A 5,820-nucleotide genomic window follows, 5' to 3' on the forward strand; every position below is an offset into this window, starting at 1 on the left:
AAGGATTAAGAGTTCTTGGAGCTCATGTACGTGGATCGACAATTCGCTCCGGGGTTTTTTTAAAAAAAAAAGAGATTTGGGGGGTGGGTGGGGGACCAGAAACGGCCACTAGAGGGTGAATCCTCGCGGGAACAATGTACAGGGAGCGGCCCGAGCACCGGGACCGGGAAAAAGTGCCCGGGATTGCAGCCCCATTGCCTGGAAAGATGCAGAGACCCTCGGTTCCCTGACACCCCAGCTGCCACCTCGGGGCCAGGAGGAAAGAGAGGCCGAGCGAAACAAGAAGCAAGCGGGCAATATGGGAACGTAAGGGACTTTTACCTTGGAATCTGGTTTGCAGATGACCTGAACCAAGCCGCCGACCGATCCCGTGCAGATTAGTACATTGTCTAATCCAGAACGACTGTTAACATATCGAAGACGGGCTCAGCAGTCTGATAGCGCCATGTCACAAGAAAATATTGTTACATTCTGCTACACTCCATCTGGCCTTGTTCCTTCAAACCTACTTGCAGTGGGTGGTGCTCAGAGTTACTTTGTGGCCGCTGGAACAAGGCTGGGAGAGTCCTTGGTTTTTTACCAATGCCTGACGTGATAACACTCCCCTCCCTCCTTCCTTCTCCAGGACTCTGTGCACAGTCGGAATGGATTTGTCAAAGGAGGGACGGTTTATTAAGAGAACTACATCTGCAAGGAACGGAAACGTGCTCTGGAGGAAATGCAAGGTCCGGGGAGCACTCCTGATCTTCGCCGTTGGAATGCGTACTCCAGCCGGTCGCTTTGATATTAGCTCCTGGTCTAATCTTTGCCGCCGCCCTAAATACAGCCTCGGTGTAGATGTCAGCCACAAATCAACTGTCAATGGCTTTAACATTTCTGAACTTGATCTTACAGGAAGACTCACTGTTTACCAACCACTGTGGTTTGTTACGTGTTCTCGTACAAAAAAAAAGTTACAACCACGTCTATTAGCTACACTTTAGCATTGCAAAAGCACCACGAAGAATATGAAATTTCTCTTTTTTAAATAAAGTTGTGTTTAACCAGAGGCGGCTTGTTAGTCATGGGTAATGAAAATAAGTTTTTGTTCAGTCATCCGGCAGAATCCTCAGAACAGGTAAGGCAGAAGTTAGATACATATTAAAGGCTGCCTCTGCACTCCCCTTCCAGCATCGAGGGACGATAAAGCAGGAGTTAGAGTAAAACTCCATCTACATTCCCCTATCAAAGAACGAAACCAGGAGTTAAAGCTTCTTCAACGACCCTCCATCACACATTTCAAAGTCAGGAATGTTGTCCCCATGATGCACAGACTGACCGACAGGCGAGATATTAAAAGCTCTATACTATTTTGAAGAGAAAACGTTCTCTCGTATGCCCTCATTCCAAAACCAAAACACAGTGATAGTTAACAAAACACCTCGCCTTTACCTCATCCCTTTAACATAGACAATGTCCGTCCTACAGACCATAAACAAATCAAGTTGGGCTTAAAGTGAGAGCTCAGAAGTGACCAATAGCTTCGTCAAATACATAGATCGTGATGTTTTGACAAAGGTAAAGGTGTAACAGGTGAAAAGATTGTGCTGCCAATAAAAGTTATTGAATGCTTTGCTACGAAGAGCTTAGGGAAAGGAAGACCCCGAGAATGCAGAGAAATCTGTGACTAGAGAAATAGATTCAGCGGCGGCGGGGAGAGAGAGAGAGAGAGAATTAAGGAATTGGAGGAGATTACAAAGATATGGAACAATGGAAATATATATTATTTCGGACAAGAAGTTTAAATACGATACATTAAGGAATACCTAATGCAGGGAAGAACAGTATAGTGCACACAAGAGATTACTGGTGGGACAAGTGCTATGTGGATAAATTTATAGATAGGAGATCTGTGATGGGTGCATTGTAGTTAAGCCTAGAGCTCACAAGAGGTCTCAGAAGTACAATGGCTGAGATGAGTAGTGAAGGCGAATATAAGCAGTCTTAATAATGTATAAATGCTGAATCTGAAATTCAAGACTGGGTTGAATAGGACACTATGAATGGAAAAAGTGAGGACTGCTGATGCTGGAGATCAGAGTCGAGAGTGTGGCATAATCAGGAATTCTGATGAAGGGCTTAAGGGCTTATGCCGGAAAGTTGATTCTCCTCCTCCTCTGAGGCTGCCTGACCTGCTGTGCTTTTCCAGCACCACATTCTCGACACATTATGAATGGTCTGGTTCAGCCTGAGAGAATGGTTAGTGAAGAGAATGGAGTTGGTGACAGACATTAAAGGAGCGTCTAACATTGAACTGGAGGAAGTTATTCAGTTGCCGCCAGACAGGAAGTGTGATATCATACAGATAAGTCATAGAGGTGTACAACACGGAAACAGACCCCTTCTCCGTGCTGAATAAAGGATCGAGAGATGGGAGGACGATATGGAGATATCTTCCAATATGCATGTGAAAACTGAACCAATGCGTGCAGATAAATCTACTGAAGGACAAAACAAAGAGATGGTCAGGGATTATCCTTGAGGGTTTTGAATAGTGACAACACAGCAAGTATCCACAGACAGTAATAAGTTTATAAAAAGTATGTTTTTCCCCACGTAACCGCTGTCACTGCACTCCAAATAATGCAACTGAAACACTGACATTTGAACAATTGGTAAAATACTGAAGTCTTATTCATGAAATATTTTAGATAAAACAAAGTATACAGCAGTTGAAAACAGAGAGCTCAGTCAAAAAGCGTACAAACTATTGGATGAGGGCAGATTCTGACTAAACTGTATCCACAACCACTCACAATTAAATGGGTTCCCAAATTTTAAAAAAGATAAGTTACTGGGCCAGTGTTCATGGAGTTCTAATCCAGCCCTCAGAAGAAAAGAAATTAAGAACATAAGAAATAGGAACATGCTTAAGTCATTTGGCCCTTTTAAGGATCACAGCTGATTTGATTATGGCCTCAACTCATGTTTCCTGCCTCTTTCCTTTCATGCAACTCCCCCATCAAGAAATCTCTCTACCTAACCTTGAATATACTCAATGACCCAACCTCCATTACTCTGTGGAAAATAATTCCAAATGTTGAGGGAAGAAACTACTCATTTTGATTTTAAATGGGAAAGCCCTTATTTTTATTAAACTTATGCCAATGAGCAAGGATATGTTCTGAAAATATTTCAGGTTTGTCAGTGTTACTTGAATGTTGGAAGAAAGTGATCAGTTATTGCCGAGATGCTATATTGAATCATATATCAAGAGTTTTGGCACTGCAAAGTGAATATTTCCGGTTCTCTTCTGCATACATTTTGTCACATCAACTTACTGGCCAACACCTACTAGAAGTCATTGCCCTCTCATGCAATGGATGTGGCCAGGCCCCTACAGCTGCCTTATGCTTAACAAGGCACTGATTAGGAGGTAGGTTAGCAGCAAAGTTGTTCTGAAAACAAACACCAGTACTAGGAGCTGGGAGATTCCTAAAGGTACAATTAAGTACATATTTATATCTTTACACCAGTACAGATGGTACCACATGCCTTCAAGTCATTGTGACTAGTTAAAAATATTGATTTTTTCTTCACTGATGACACACATGTTGGGTTTGCCATTCATGTAAAAATCTACAAACAACATTTATTGGTTGCTAAATGTGAAATGAGTTTCAAATGTTCATTTGCTCAAGATAAAACCCCAATACAGTACTAAAGTACTTTTGTTAGTGGTTTTAAAAATCAAATACTTCAAATTGATTATTAAAAATCAAGAATCTTGAGTATTACCTTGCCTGACCTGCTGTGCTTTTCCAAAGCCACACCTTTTGACTGTGTCAGGAATCAGTAGAGTTGAGAAAATGCTATTTCCAATCAGTTTATAAAGTCTGAAAATTCAATCATGGGATTAACCAGAAGATGCAAGTGGGACTTGAACCTGGGTCTCCTGGCTCATGAGGACACTACGACCACACCACAAGAGCACCTATATGGTGCTAAATCTAGGATCTGAGCCATTGTCCAATGACAGCTTAAAGGGTAATGACCATTTATTTCTCTTAAATACTGTGAATCTTCTAAGAGCTGCATAAATGTCTCTGTTTAACTCTTGAAATTCATATTTAAAATATTTTATAGCTTTCTTTAAATTCTGGGGGAATGGGTTGAACTGATTAGGAATTGTATAGTAGATGGATTAACATACAAAAATTAAGACAGAATCAAAAGATAATGAATTCAGGCATAATTCTAAGTAACCATTGATTTTGTTGCTAATTTTTCCTCTTCTTGAATTTGTGGGTCCAGTTTCATAAGAGACAATAGCCACCTGGTATTTCACTTTAATTGCCATTATTGCAATTATGATTCCAGACTAATCTTCTGGTAACATGTGCTCTTTGCCCACGGAATAAGTCATGGTAAGCTCAATTATTTTTCACTTCTTTACCCTGTTGTTGTACCTACAGTAATGAGAACAGCTGAGTCAACGCAAATAATTGGAATCTGGGAGCTTTAAGCAGATTTGATTATAACCCTCAGCAATTTGTTTAGTTTATCAAAAGGTATATTAATCTTGAGCTCTGTGATCATTACCAATATGATAAACCTAACCAGTAGAGGATTTTCTGGAACGTGGCATTTTCAAATTGACCCTCAAGCTGACCTATGTTTCCAGTTAACTCAACAACATTACTCCGACAAGCACAAGACTTTCCTGCAACACATCTCAAGAAGAAACTGACTCTGAAAGACAGGAAGATCTGAAACAGCAGTTCTTTAGCTTGAAAAGATCTTTTAACATTGATAATAAATAGCTGTGTATTAGGTATGGTGTAAAATGTACTCACAGATGAAGAGAATGCACCCTGAAAATACTTTACCCCTTTGTGCTTCACCTTCCTCCCTTTCCAACAGTTCTTGCTTTAAGTGCAGAACATCTCCTTTAACAGCTACACAATGTCAACTACAAGACCAATCTCAGGATAAAGCGATCTTTGGACAATTTAATTTAAGCCTATATGTCATCTAGGGTTTATTTCAATAGTGTTAACCAGCAAATCATACCTATTAATATACTGGTAATTTATAGTCTGTGAAATCTATATGCATGAGGACAGGACACTCAGCAAGAATTATTTGAAAAAACAGTCAACATCTGACTTATTATGGAGGTGACTATATAATTTCCCTGTAGTAAATCGGCAGTAAACCATTGCAATTTTGCTCTCTAGTGAAAAGCATTAATTGAGCTGATTTACTACTAGCCTGGACTGCATTTAACATCAATACATTATCACACCATAATTTATTGTTAGCTACATAATGATTCTAGATTCCAAAGATTGCACACAGGGAACATTCCTAACCAGGAGCATAGCTTATAGACTAACTATAAACACAGGAGCGATTTAAAATGCCCTCTGGGGGCGGGGGAAGGCTTTTGTGGAGAGTAGAGCTGTGTCTTGTACTGCTCCTGCTTCACAAGAAACCAGGAGCTAGTCTTTCTTTTAATGACTCCAGCTGTGGGCGTGTGCCCCTTCACTCAGCTCCTGTATTACAAATAAAAGGAAAGATTTCCTTAGAAATAAACTCCCAAAGCCAAAACAATGTCACAAGACAAATATGAATCTTCCAATAAATACCCATCAGGTTTAATGAAGCATTTGATAATTCAGTAGACTATTTTCAGGATTCCACCTCACTTGCTCAAGCCAGCAGTGACCATATATTACATGACTTTCCACAGATCCATCTGTTAGTCCTTAGTTCTAAACACTTCTCTTTCCATACACAAATGAATCAAGCTGCGCACAATAAATAGGAGTCATTAGC

The 5,820-nt window shown here is 40.3% G+C and overlaps 1 protein-coding gene and 2 long non-coding RNA genes across 6 annotated transcripts in view; 1 reads left to right on the top strand and 2 right to left on the bottom strand.

The window, feature by feature from the left end:
* nbl1 (NBL1, DAN family BMP antagonist) overlaps positions 1-630 on the bottom strand; it is a 51,729-nt gene extending 51,099 nt beyond the window's left edge. For all 4 annotated transcript variants that reach the window (XM_087980471.1, XM_043675781.2, XM_043675780.2 and 1 more), the window contains exon 1: positions 322-630. The gene's annotated coding sequence lies outside the window, so the exon portion shown is untranslated. The remainder of the gene's footprint in view (positions 1-321) is intronic.
* The window catches only part of LOC148139782 (uncharacterized), a 519,617-nt gene that overhangs the window by 280,115 nt on the left and 233,682 nt on the right, over positions 1-5,820 (bottom strand). The window lies entirely within an intron of this gene.
* Positions 76-815, top strand: LOC122540292 (uncharacterized). The gene is made up of 2 exons (XR_006309262.2): positions 76-306; positions 626-815. It is a non-coding gene; the product is annotated as an uncharacterized LOC122540292 (long non-coding RNA).

This window comes from Chiloscyllium plagiosum, unplaced genomic scaffold (genome assembly GCF_037043375.1).
Source record: "Chiloscyllium plagiosum isolate Xiang-an unplaced genomic scaffold, Cpla_swu_hap1 HiC_scaffold_37, whole genome shotgun sequence".
NCBI lineage: Eukaryota > Metazoa > Chordata > Chondrichthyes > Orectolobiformes > Hemiscylliidae > Chiloscyllium > Chiloscyllium plagiosum.